A 14,037-nucleotide genomic window follows, 5' to 3' on the forward strand; every position below is an offset into this window, starting at 1 on the left:
AGTGGCGACGGGAATGAATAAGAGCAGACAGTATGAATTATGTACATGTGTATATGTATATGTCTGTGTGTGTATATATATGTGTACGTTGAGATGTATAGATATGTATATGTGCGTGTGTGGACGTGTATGTATATATATGTGTATGTGGATGGGTTGGGCCATTCTTTCGTCTGTCTCCTTGCGCTACCTCGCTAACGCGGGAGACAGCGACAAAGTATAATAAAAAAGATATATATATATATATATATATATATATATATATATATATATATATATATATATATATATATATATATATATATATATTTATCATACTTAGTCGCCGTCTCCCTCGTTAGCGAGGTAGCGCAAGGAAACAGATGAATGAATGGCCCAACCCACCCACATACACATATATATACATAAACACCCTCACACACATATAAACACCTATACATTTCAACGTGTACATACATATACATACACAGACATATACATATATACACATGTACATATTCATACTTGCTGCCTTCATCCATTTATGTCGCCACCCCACCACACATGAAATAGCAACCCCTTTCCCCCCGCGCGCGCGCTAGATAAACTCAGTAAGAATCACCTAGATGCGGTTAATTCTCATTCTAATATCGAACTGAAGTTGTTGTTGAAAAGTAATGATTCTCTCTTCAAAGGTTTGTCATCTTTGTCCCTTCGTTGTCATATATGTATGGACTTATAAAACACATAAACCAAATTTTCCAGCAAGACCTATAGTGTATTCAGTAGGCTCCAACACATATGAATTGTCAAAGTGGTTAGTTTCTTCATTAAATAGTGGGTAAGATTTTTTTTTTTTTTTCTTTGCTTTGTCGCTGTCTCCCGCGTTTGCGGTTAGCGCAAGGAAACAGACGAAAGAAATGGCCCAACCCACCCCCATACACATGTATATACATACGTCCACACACGCAAATATACATACCTACACAGCTTTCCATGGTTTACCCCAGACGCTTCACATGCCTTGATTCAATCCACTGACAGCACGTCAACCCCGGTATACCACATCGCTCCAGTTCACTCTATTCCTTGCCCTCCTTTCGCCCTCCTGCATGTTCAGGCCCCGATCACACAAAATCTTTTTCACTCCATCTTTCCACCTCCAATTTGGTCTCCCTCTTCTCCTCGTTCCCTCCACCTCCGACACATATATCCTCTTGGTCAATCTTTCCTCACTCATTCTCTCCATGTGCCCAAACCATTTCAAAACACCCTCTTCTGCTCTCTCAACCACGCTCTTTTTATTTCCACACATCTCTCTTACCCTTACGTTACTTACTCGACCAAACCACCTCACACCACACATTGTCCTCAAACATCTCATTTCCAGCACATTCATCCTCCTGCGCACAACTCTATCCATAGCCCACGCTATGTAGAACAATGTAGATTTAGTTAACAAGTTTAATGATGACAATGTTGATTTGAGTCCATGCCGATTAGCTTTAATGTTTCATCTCGGTTCATAAAAGCTCCAGTTGATGTCCTCTTAGAATATTTAGTTGAAGTCTTGTACAATATTCATTTACCTGTATCAAAGCCTGTTTTTACTGAACTAACGAAATTGTGAATAAATCACTGAGTATTTCAATTTAATCGAGAACATTATGCTCAGAAATTTGGTATGGCAATGGGTGACCCTCTTTCACCTGTAGTAAGTAATCTTTGCATGGAAGTCTTTGAAAAAAAAAATCATTAAATGATATCTTACCCTTTTATGCAATTTCGTTTAGTTGGTTTAGGTATGTAGATGATGTTCTTTGTGTCTGGCCAACAAAGGAAAAGAACATTTCTCCCTTAACATAACAATTTAGTACCTTGCGTCAGTTTACTGTAAAAGTGGAAAATAATGGTATGTTACCATTTATAGATTACGTGATCCATGGGGATGGAAACAAGCTTGAGTTTAGTATATACAGGAAACCTACCAACGTATGCTCATACATTCATCATTACTCAGCTCCACATGATAGAGTTGAATTATTATGATTCCAGTCTATGTTCCTTAGGGCAACACGTTTATGCAGTCCAGAGTTTATTGATGATGACTTTGAGAGGATATATTCTATTGAATCTAAATTAAAGTATCCTAGATATTTCAATGATGAATCCCTTAAGATGTTAAATAAAATCATTTTATGGAGTTAAAACGCAAACTTCCTCATGACATCAAGAACCGTTTAGTTTTCTCTTTTTGTAATAATTGTACTTTACTTCCCGTGTTGTTTAAAAATTTCAATGTGAATGTTGCCTTCAGCAACAACAGCGCTATAAAGAATATGTTAATTAGGAACTCACCAAAAAGTTCTGCAGGATGTGTCTATAGGGTGCCATGTAAAAAGTGTGATATGTATTACGTTGGGCAGACTGGTAAGGATCTTTCTATCAGACCTAAGCAACATAGATATAGAATAAGAACAGGACAAGAATCACATGCCTCGTTTAACCATGTAAAAAATTATGATCATTGTATTGACTGGAGTAATGCCATCTCAGTTGCTACAAGGATTATCATTGAATCTTCAGTTATTGAATACACAAAGAACTGAAACATTACTATCAGTGAAGGTCTATACAAGTTGGATAGATCTATTGTTATAGAATTTGCAAACTGTTCCCTTTCTTGTCCACATAATAAACTTTATGTTACACATGTTGCCAGACTTGAACGCACCCGACCTCCATTCGGGTAGTCACTTGTTTACCAAATGGCGTCCTAGGTATGTCTCTTCGTTGTATATCAATTGACTGTTAAATTTCTTTCTTGTATCTCCAAATGATGATGTGATCAGTACACGAAAGTGCACTTGGGAATTTATCGTATTTCATTTCCCCGCGGACAAAAAAGGATATACTTGATCAAGCGCTCAATCGTGATCTTTTCCATATATATATATATATATATATATATATATATATATATATATATATGAACAAAGTGCATAGGAACGCGCACCTTCATAAAACATACAAACCTCCAACAGCCAGGGTCGAACTCAGAACCCATGTGTAACAGGCAGGAATGCTACCGCTAGGCTATGGGCCTGGCTAATAGGAAATAACTATTCGAATACTATGTACTCGAATACCCTTCGTCTCACTTTGGTTAGCAACGGGGTCTACACCGGTCATTTCCTAACAGGTGCACACAGCCAGCAGATAGCATTTTACCAAACCTAACTGTACAACGCGGAGGTATATGAATACGAACAAAGTGCATAGGAACGCGCACCGCCATGGAACATACAAACATCCAACAGCCAGAATCGAACCCGGGACCCCTTTGTAACAGGCAGGAATGCTACCGCTAGGCTATGGGCCTGGCTAATAAGAAATAATTATTCGAATACTATGTACTCGAATACCCTTCGTCTCACGCTGTACAGTTAGGTTCGGTAATTATATATATATATATATATATATATATATATATATATATATATATATATATATATATATATATATATATATATATATATATATATATATATATATATATATATATATATATATATATATATATATATATATATATATATATATATATATATATATATATATATGCGCAATCACCACTGGAAAGATAGAATAAGGACAGCGAATACTTAATTGTACCAAATTCTCAGACAGAGTGGGATAGATACAAATGCTGAAGTCGTTAGATGCACGCAGACAGCAGTGAGGCGGGGCTTCACAATCCCCGTGGACAGCAGGTGGGCAGTGAGGTCTTACTGGTGTTGACCTGACGTGTCTGATCTTCCTCCCCTTACATGGTGAGTGGACAGGGTTATTCTGGGGGATACTTCTTAATAATCATTTCAGTTAACAGTCTGTCACTTCTAGAATGGCCAAAGGACGTATTTACACTATGACTACATTTCGTTCACTGAAACAATTTGATTTAGCCATGGTCTTAGCTCCTTCGCAATCGATTTGGTGATCGAAGGCAGCTTTATGTTGGAATAAGCCGCTGCTCTGTTGGGCCGTCATAACACTTTTCTTCTGTTGTGAGATCCTAGTCTCCAAATATTTACCCGATTGTCCAATATGTAATTGGCTACAGTCTTTACATGGGACTTTATAAACACCACCTGCATCATTTGATGAGCTATTTTTGATGAGGGCTTTCTTGATGGTGTTGACATATTTGAATACTACTCACACAGTAAGTTTTTTGAGAATGTGAACATATTCGAGAAAAAATTCATGAAAGGGAAGAACAAGGGTTCTTTGGTTACTTTGACGTTTAGGCTTATCATTTTGGTCATTACAGAAATGTTTCCTTGCTGTAATCTGACACTGGTTAAGTATGTTCATTAGGTATATTTATTGGAGATCTTAGCTTCTGTCCAATGTACTGAATCATTTTCAGTTCATCATCTAAGAATTTAGATTATACATTCTCTCAGGTACATAGATACGAAGACTGAGCTTCTTACATTGATATGATGATTTGAATATAGTGGACATAAGACAGTATATTTGTAGGTCATCTGTATACCTCAGCTTTCAAAATACCCTGATGATCTATATACCCAAAAAAGTTAATTCATTATTCTTTTCGACCTCTTGAGTAAACTTTATGGAAGGAGCTGACGGGTTTAATTTATGCAGAAAGTCATCAACAAGGTAGTTGTTAGGCCAAAAGCAAAGTACATAGTCCACATCTCGGAGCCAAACTATGTTTCCTTCCATTACAGTGATGATTGTGCATATACCTCCTCATGGCATATATATATATATATATATATATATATATATATATATATATATATATATATATATATATATATATATAAAGTATGTTTGCTATTTCCGGCGGCGTGAGCGAGGTAGCGTTCAGAATAGATGATTGAGCTTTCGAGGATAAAAGATCCACATTTGGCTCATTCCTCTGTTCCTTTTTGAAGAATGATACAGAAAGTGAAGATTTCCCGTCCTTTGCTCTCTCTCTCTCTCTCTCTCTCTCTCTCTCTCTCTCTCTCTCTCTCTCTCTCTCTCTCTCTCTCTCTCTCTCTCTCTCTCTCTCTCTCTCTCTCTCTCCATTCTCGCTTTCGATCCTATGCCAAACACTAACACTTCTCATGCCAGATCTCTTTCTCTACGAAAAAAAAAGTAGAAATTCCTGATAGAATAAGATCTCATTCCTTTGCATTCCAGCCTATGGAGCACACTCCTGCCATGATGTAAATAATGGTCCTCCCTTTCCCAGACGCGACAAGAGATCCCTGGTGTTCTTCTCTTGGTAGAGACCTTGATCTCTACCTCCACCTGACTTGTAAGGATGACCTGTAGCAACACTGTGACCTCTGTAAGGCTACAGGGCTGTCATAGGGGTGAGGCAGAAGCCACACTCGCCAGCTTGATATTAACGTCGTCCTGTGGACGGCCTAAAACCTGACCAACTGTGTCCCGCGCAGTGAGGAGGTCAGTGACTCTAAACCTGTTGATTCTCATGTACCGTGAGCTTCGCCATCGCCACCACGCTCTTTCCAGCGACTGTTCATCTCCTGTTAATCGTACCTTGTCTTAAGACCACAAGGGGAATCTTTTTGACCCAGCGGACATGGATTCCACTGAGATTAATACTTTTCCCAACCTCATACATTGTTCATTGTGTCGAAAGTAAGAAAAGGAAAAGTTGGATGCTCTTTCAAATATACCTTTAACGGCAGTCGAGTCCTGCATGTCGTTACCTCTTCGTGATGAATAACTGTTTTAAAACGAATGTTGGACAAGTATAATGGGACACGGGGGGGCAGAGCGAGGAGTGTATGGTGGGAAGTGTTGGGAAATGCCCCTCTGGACGAACCTTAAGTTGATATGGCAACTTGACATCGCTTAACGGAGGGGGAGTCGTCGAGGGGTGAAAAAAGAAGACGGGCGTTGTTCATAAACCAGAATGCGAGGTAGGGGGCGAGGGGTGGAGGAGCGAGGCTGTCTGTACACACTGTTTCCACACCCCAAAAGGACTTGGGATTCCAAAGACGTCGTAAGGAGCGCAGAGAAAGTCTGAGCGTAGAGATGATAAGACAATACACTAAAGACGCAAAGGAAGGGAGCGACTCAGCGTACCAGCAATCTGCTTAAAATTGTTCATAAGAGAAATTCTGACCGAGATCAAGGCATAGAGAAAAGAAAATATATTTAAGTCATGATTGGAATCAATTCTGTTTTTATCTTGTTATAGAAACACGCGTCCACAGCGTTACTGCAGCGTCAAACTTGAATGATGAGAGGATGAACGGAACTGCGTATGAGGCTTGCTGTTGCGTCAGGAGCCGCTTATCTCCCTTGCCTCTAATGGACCAGGTAGGGCCGGGCCGGCTCTAGCAACTCGAAAGAAAAAAAAACCTGTTTCATCCCCACTGTCGTCCCAGGGTCAGGTGTGTCGACCTTCACCCTAACCCCAGCAATGCTGCTCTTACCTGAGGTAGACCCAACCCTGTAGCCCTGCCCTGGTACTGTAGTAGTCCCTGACCCTGTAGCCCTGCCTTGGCCCTGTGGCAGTCCTGACCCTGTATCTCTGCCCTGGTCCTGTAGCAGCCCTGACCCTATAGCCCTGCCTTGGCCCTGTGGCAGTCCTGACCCTGTGTGTCTGCCCTGGTCCTGTAGCAGCCCTGACCCTGTAGCCCTGCCTTGGCCCTGTGGCAGCCCTGATCCTAAACCTTTGTTTTGATCATGTGTCAGCCCTGACCTTGTACCCTTTCCCTGGTCCTATAGCCACCCTTGATCTTGTGGTAACTTTACAGTCTCGGTTCTCTCGTGCCCTTGATCCCTAAGGCCATCTATACCTATGGTGCTAAGGACGTGTGGATGGGGGAAGAGGGAGGAAGAACAGCGAAGCAAAAAAATAAGAGGCTTAACCCCAGTCGTGCTCTTCTCTCCAAGCGCTTCTCCTTGAATCAGCATACCACAGCCTACGTCTAACTGCCTGTCCTCCTCCTCCTGATGATGATGATGTCGAAGTATGCTGGAACGCGCGCTGTGCAACGTGAACAGTTGTATTTGTGGCTTATATCGGCCATGCTGGTAGTAGAGCGGGAGGGGAATGTAAGAAATATGAATCATATGATAATGGTTAGCTTTAGACCCACCAGAAAATGCGAGAGAGAGAGAGAGAGAGAGAGAGAGAGAGAGAGAGAGAGAGAGAGAGAGAGAGAGAGAGAGAGAGAGAGAGAGAGAGAGAGAGAGACAGAGACAGAGACAGAGAGAGACCCTGACCCTGCGCGTAGCGCTCATCGCAGGAAAATCGAGAGTTATGAAGAGCGAGAGTCGTGGTAGTTACGTGTTATCAAGCGTGGTATATGTGAATTGGAGAGACTGATATGTCTCTGTACTTAACGATAGCAGTCCACTTGCAGGTGAAGCAGGAAACAAAACACAAAAAAGAGGACAGCAAACCTGAGCCGAAGGTGTGAAACTAGACAGCCACACTGAAGTACTGGCTCACTACGCAGCCACCATTAACCCTCCCGAGACCCCAGGCAGGTAACTCCTCCATGATCGGTGGTTGCCTGCCGTCTAATGGTTAGCTTTACCGTCTAATGGTTAGCTGATAATGGTTAGCTTTAAACCCACCAGAAAATGAAGGAGAGAGAGAGAGAGAGAGAGAGAGAGAGAGAGAGAGAGAGAGAGAGAGAGAGAGAGAGAGAGAGAGAGACAGACAGGCAGACAGACAGACAGACAGGCAGACAGACAGAGGCACCCATAGATATTAAGATTTCAAAGTATCATACTTTCAATATAAACACTAATTTGCCTAATGACATTTAACTTTACACGAAAATATTGTATTCTGTTGAAGTGGATGGCTAAGGGATACAAAAAAGTCCTCTTTTCTTTTTTTTTTGTTGCACCTGTATTAAGGTCCCTTAATCAAAAGTTCTCTGGACGTCTCTGCTGTACTCTCTGGCAATCCAGACCCTGTAGACCTGCTCTGGGTCCTGTGGCAGCCCTTCCCTTGGTATCGTGGTAGCACCGACCCTGCATATCCCCTGGAGCACCCCCTGACCCTGTTACCCCTACCATTGCCCCTGCAGCAACCATGACCCTGCGGCTCTACCCTTGCTCCTGTAGATACCCAGAACGGGCAGCCTTGCTCTTGCTCTTGGATCACGTCACCTCTTGGATCTGTAGCAGCCTTGACCTTGTGTCCCTGCCCCTTGATCCTGTGGTAGCCCTGACTCGACAAGCCCTGTCCTTGATCCTGTGGCAGCCCTGACTCGACAAGCCCTGTCCTTGATCCTGTGGCAGCCCTGACTCGACAAGCCCTGTCCTTGATCCTGTGGCAGCCCTGACTCGACAAGCCCTGTCCTTGATCCTGTGGCAGCCCTAACTCTACAGGCCCTGTCCTTGATCCTGTGGCAGCCCTGACTCGACCAGCTCTGTCCTTGATCCTGTGGCAGCTCTGACTCGACAAGCCCTGTCCTTGATCCTGTGGCAGCTCTGACTCGACAGCCTTCTCTTTGGCCCTGTGGCAGCCTTGACCCAGCAACTCTACCTTTAAGACTGTGGCAGCCCTAAATCCCCTGCACCTCTTCAGTTAGACCTATTGTCAAATGTGACGTCCTAGCCCCAATGTCAACTCAGCAAATGTGACGCTTGGATCTCATCAAAGTAGCACTACCATGGCCATCAGGCCAATGCGAAGAGATCTGGACGGAGAAACTTGTGCGTACAACTGGTTACTCCTTTAAGCTGCAGGTTTCTGCTTGTGTGTTTGCTACTTCGAGTAGCCACACCTCGTTAGATAGTGAGGTCTTTCACTTAACGACGTACTTGAGTCGTCTATGGAAGTCTTTCGCGGCGCTGTTGGTCAATGGCCAGAAAGGCCTTGATCATCTATAGGATGGCGAATGATCCCTTACCCAAGACACTCCACATGATGCTCTCCTCCATCCAGCAAGCCTCCTGGAGGGGCAGTGACAGGTCGTCAAGGAAGCTGCAGAACCCAGCAGAGAAATGGGGATCGCAGTCGTGATTCAGAGAGTTTCTGGATGACAATTTGAGAGGTTTATAAGGTCAAATCCTTATGAATATATATGACCAGAGAAGATAGCTTGCCGGACTTGTTAATGAAGGTGGTCTGTGACGAGCTACAGGTGGAGTATGATGGTCCGTAGCTAGAGGTGGAGTGTGATGGTTCGTAATATGCTAGAGATGGATTGTGGTGGTTCATGACGAGCTCGAGGTGGAGTGTGGTGGTTCATGACGTACTAGAGATGGAGTGTGGTGGTTCATGACGAGCTCGAGGTGGAGTGTGATGGTTCTTTACAAGCTAGAGATGGAGTGTGGTGGTTCGTGACAAGCTAGAGATGGAGTGTGGTGGTTCGTGACAAGCTAGAGATGGAGTGTGGTGGTTCATGACGTACTAGAGATGGAGTGTGGTGGTTCATGACGAGCTCGAGGTGGAGTGTGATGGTTCTTTACAAGCTAGAGATGGAGTGTGGTGGTTCGTGACAAGCTAGAGATGGAGTGTGGTGGTTCATGACGTACTAGAGGTGGAGTGTGGTGGTTCGTGGCAAGCTAGAGATGGAGTGTGGTGGTTCGTGACGAGCTCGAGGTGGAGTGTGATGGTTCTTTACAAGCTAGAGATGGAGTGTGGTGGTTCGTGACAAGCTAGAGATGGAGTGTGGTGGTTCGTGGCAAGCTAGAAATGGAGTGTGGTGGTTCGTGACAAGCTAGAGATGGAGTGTGGTGGTTCGCGACGAGCTAGAAGTGGGAGGGGAGTTCATTTTCAGACTAGCCTGAACGATTTCATGGATACCACAACACTAATTTCGGTCCTTCAGACCTTGTGGCTGTATGCCATTGGTCCTGCAGCCTTGCCTTTGGTCCTGCAGCAATGCCCTTGATCCTGAAGCCCTGACCTTGCAGTTCTACCGATAGCCCTGACCGTGCAACCTTAAGCCCTGATCCTGCAAACGTTGCCTTGGTCTTGTAGCACTTAAACCTACGCTGCAGCCCTTTGACCTATGGAAGTCCTTATCCTGCACTCCTGCCCTTGATCCTGCAAATACATCTCTCTTGCTACTGTAGCCCTTACGATACATCTCGGTCCATGTTTCTCTGACAGCCCTGACTGATCTTAGGTCAATCCTGACCCTGTAGCCTAGTCCTTAGTCCTATGACGACCTTAATCCTACAGCCTTGCCTTTGGTCTTGTGGCAGCCCTGACCCTACAGCCTCACCCTTGGTCTTGTGACGACCCTAACCCTACAGCCTCACCCTTGGTCTCGTGACAGTCCTAACCCTACAGCCTCACCCTTGGTCTCGTGACGACCCTAACCCTACAGCCTCACCCTTGGTCTAGTGACGACCCTAACCCTACAGCCTCACCCTTGGTCTCGTGACAGCCCTGACCCTACAGCCTCACCCTTGGTCTTGTGACAGCCCTGACCCTACAGCCTCACCCTTGGTCTAGTGACGACCCTAACCCTATAGCCTCACCCTTGATCTCGTGACAGTCCTAACCCTACAGCCTCACCCTTGGTCTTGAGACCTAACCCTACAGCCTCACCCTTGGTCTCGTGACAGTCCTAACCCTACAGCCTCACCCTTGGTCTCGTGACGGCCCTGACCCTACAGCCTCACCCTTGGTCTCGTGACAGCCCTAACCCTACAGCCTCACCCTTGGTCTCGTGACGACCCTAACCCTACAGCCTCACCCTTGGTCTAGTGACGACCCTAACCCTACAGCCTTACCCTTGGTCTCGTGACAGCCCTAACCCTACAGCCTCACCCTTGGTCTCGTGATGGCCCTAACCCTACAGCCTCACCCTTGGTCTCGTGACGACCCTAACCCTACAGCCTCACCCTTGGTCTAGTGACGACCCTAAACCCTACAGCCTTACCCTTGGTCTCGTGACAGCCCTAACCCTACAGCCTCACCCTTGGTCTCGTGATGGCCCTAACCCTACAGCCTCACCCTTGGTCTTGTGATAGCCCTAACCCTACAAGAGACTCTAGGGTTAAGAAGAACAAGTCGCTTGAGTTCTGTATTGTCAAGTGTCATGTGTGAGATAAAGAGATTGTCTGTTTGTGGACTGAATGCCAGCGGCCCACGTGTTGGGGTGAGGGTTAAAAGGCAGCGACGTCTCCCTTTTGGTCAGGGAAGTGAAACCTGACAGCCACTGAAGTGTTTGGCTCACTACACAGTCGCCACTGTAACCTTCCCAGATCCTAGGTGGGTAGTGGCGTTAACAATACCTCCCTGGTCGGTGGCTGCCTGCCATACTACTACATGCGTGAGAGAGAGAGAGAGAGAGAGAGAGAGAGAGAGAGAGAGAGAGAGAGAGAGAGAGAGAGAGAGAGAGAGAGAGAGAGAGAGAGAGGTTTGCAATAATGAAGGTGGAGTGAGGACCTACCGGGAGACACGTGGGGACGGGGCGAGCACAGGCGGACGACTGACCTCCCGAGAGCAGTGGCGTCCTCAAGGCCTGGCCCGTCCGCCTCTCTATCTTCCCCAGGACGAAGAACGATATACCTACACACACACACACACACACACACACACACGGGAATGGATGAAGGCAGAAAGTATGAATTTGTACATGTGTACATATGCATGTGTCTGTGTATGTATATGTATGTATACGTTCATATGTATATGTAAGTATATGTGCGTGTATGGGCGTTTATGTATTTATATATACATATATATATATATATATATATATATATATATATATATATATATATATATATATATATATATATATATATATATATATATATTTTTTTTTTTTATACTTTGTCGCTGTCTCCCGCGTTTGCGAGGTAGCGCAAGGAAACAGACGAAAGAAATGGCCCAACCCCCCCCCCATACACATGTACATACACACGTCCACACACGCAAATATACATACCTACACAGCTTTCCTTGGTTTACCCCGGACGCTTCACATGCCTTGATTCAATCCACTGACAGCACGTCAACCCCTGTATACCACATCGCTCCAATTCCCTCTATTCCTTGCCCTCCTTTCACCCTCCTGCATGTTCAGGCCCCGATCACACAAAATCCTTTTCACTCCATCTTTCCACCTCCAATTTGGTCTCCCTCTTCTCCTCGTTCCCTCCACCTCCGACACATATATCCTCTTGGTCAATCTTTCCTCACTCATTCTCTCCATGTGCCCAAACCATTTCAAAACACCCTCTTCTGCTCTCTCAACCACGCTCTTTTTATTTCCACACATCTCTCTTACCCTTACGTTACTTACTCGATCAAACCACCTCACACCACACATTGTCCTCAAACATCTCATTTCCAGCACATCCATCCTCCTGCGCACAACTCTATCCATAGCCCACGCCTCGCAACCATACAACATTGTTGGAACTACTATTCCTTCAAACATACCCATTTTTGCTTTCCGGGATAATGTTCTCGACTTCCACACATTTTTCAAGGCTCCCAAAATTTTCGCCCCCTCCCCCACCCTATGATCCACTTCCGCTTCCATGGTTCCATCCGCTGACAGATCCACTCCCAGATATCTAAAACACTTCACTTCCTCCAGTTTTTCTCCATTCAAACTCACCTCCCAATTGACTTGACCCTCAACCCTACTGTACCTAATAACCTTGCTCTTATTCACATTTACTCTTAACTTTCTTCTTCCACACACTTTACCAAACTCCGTCACCAGCTTCTGCAGTTTCTCACATGAATCCGCCACCAGCGCTGTATCATCAGCGAACAACAACTGACTCACTTCCCAAGCTCTCTCATCCCCAACAGACTTCATACTTGCCCCTCTTCCAAGACTCTTGCATTTACCTCCCTAACAACCCCATCCATAAACAAATTAAACAACCATGGAGACATCACACACCCCTGCCGCAAACCTACATTCACTGAGAACCAATCACTTTCCTCTCTTCCTACACGTACACATGCCTTACATCCTCGATAAAAACTTTTCACTGCTTCTAACAACTTGCCTCCCACACCATATATTCTTAATACCTTCCACAGAGCATTTCTATCAACTCTATCATATGCCTTCTCCAGATCCATAAATGCTACATACAAATCCATTTGCTTTTCTAAGTATTTCTCACATACATTCTTCAAAGCAAACACCTGATCCACACATCCTCTACCACTTCTGAAACCACACTGCTCTTCCCCAATCTGATGCTCTGTACATGCCTTCACCCTCTCAATCAATACCCTCCCATATAATTTACCAGGAATACTCAACAAACTTATACCTCTGTAATTTGAGCACTCACTCTTATCCCCTTTGCCTTTGTACAATGGCACTATGCACGCATTCCGCCAATCCTCAGGCACCTCACCATGAGTCATACATACATTAAATAACCTTACCAACCAGTCAACAATACAGTCACCCCCTTTTTTAATAAATTCCACTGCAATACCATCCAAACCTGCTGCCTTGCCGGCTTTCATCTTCCGCAAAGCTTTTACTACCTCTTCTCTGTTTACCAAATCATTTTCCCTAACCCTCTCACTTTGCACACCACCTCGACCCAAACACCCTATATCTGCCACTCTGTCATCAGACACATTCAACAAACCTTCAAAATACTCATTCCATCTCCTTCTCACATCACCACTACTTGTTATCACCTCCCCATTTACGCCCTTCACTGAAGTTCCCATTTGCTCCCTTGTCTTACGCACCCTATTTACCTCCTTCCAGAACATCTTTTTATTCTCCCTAAAATTTACTGATAGTCTCTCACCCCAACTCTCATTTGCCCTTTTTTTCACCTCTTGCACCTTTCTCTTGACCTCCTGTCTCTTTCTTTTATACTTCTCCCACTCAATTGCATTTTTTCCCTGCAAAAATCGTCCAAATGCCTCTCTCTTCTCTTTCACTAATACTCTTACTTCTTCATCCCACCACTCACTACCCTTTCTAAACAGCCCACCTCCCACTCTTCTCATGCCACAAGCATCTTTTGCGCAATCCATCACTGATTCCCTAAATACATCCCATTCCTCCCCCACTCCCCTTA

General features: G+C 44.5%; 1 protein-coding gene across 1 annotated transcript in view; it reads right to left on the reverse strand.

Moving 5' to 3' along the window:
* LOC139765639 (carboxypeptidase B1-like) overlaps positions 1-11,494 on the reverse strand; it is a 54,439-nt gene extending 42,945 nt beyond the window's left edge. The window contains exon 1 of the mRNA XM_071693327.1: positions 11,409-11,494. The gene's annotated coding sequence lies outside the window, so the exon portion shown is untranslated. The remainder of the gene's footprint in view (positions 1-11,408) is intronic.
* Positions 11,495-14,037: the final 2,543 nt, after the last annotated feature.

This window comes from Panulirus ornatus, chromosome 55 (genome assembly GCF_036320965.1).
Source record: "Panulirus ornatus isolate Po-2019 chromosome 55, ASM3632096v1, whole genome shotgun sequence".
Lineage (NCBI taxonomy): Eukaryota > Metazoa > Arthropoda > Malacostraca > Decapoda > Palinuridae > Panulirus > Panulirus ornatus.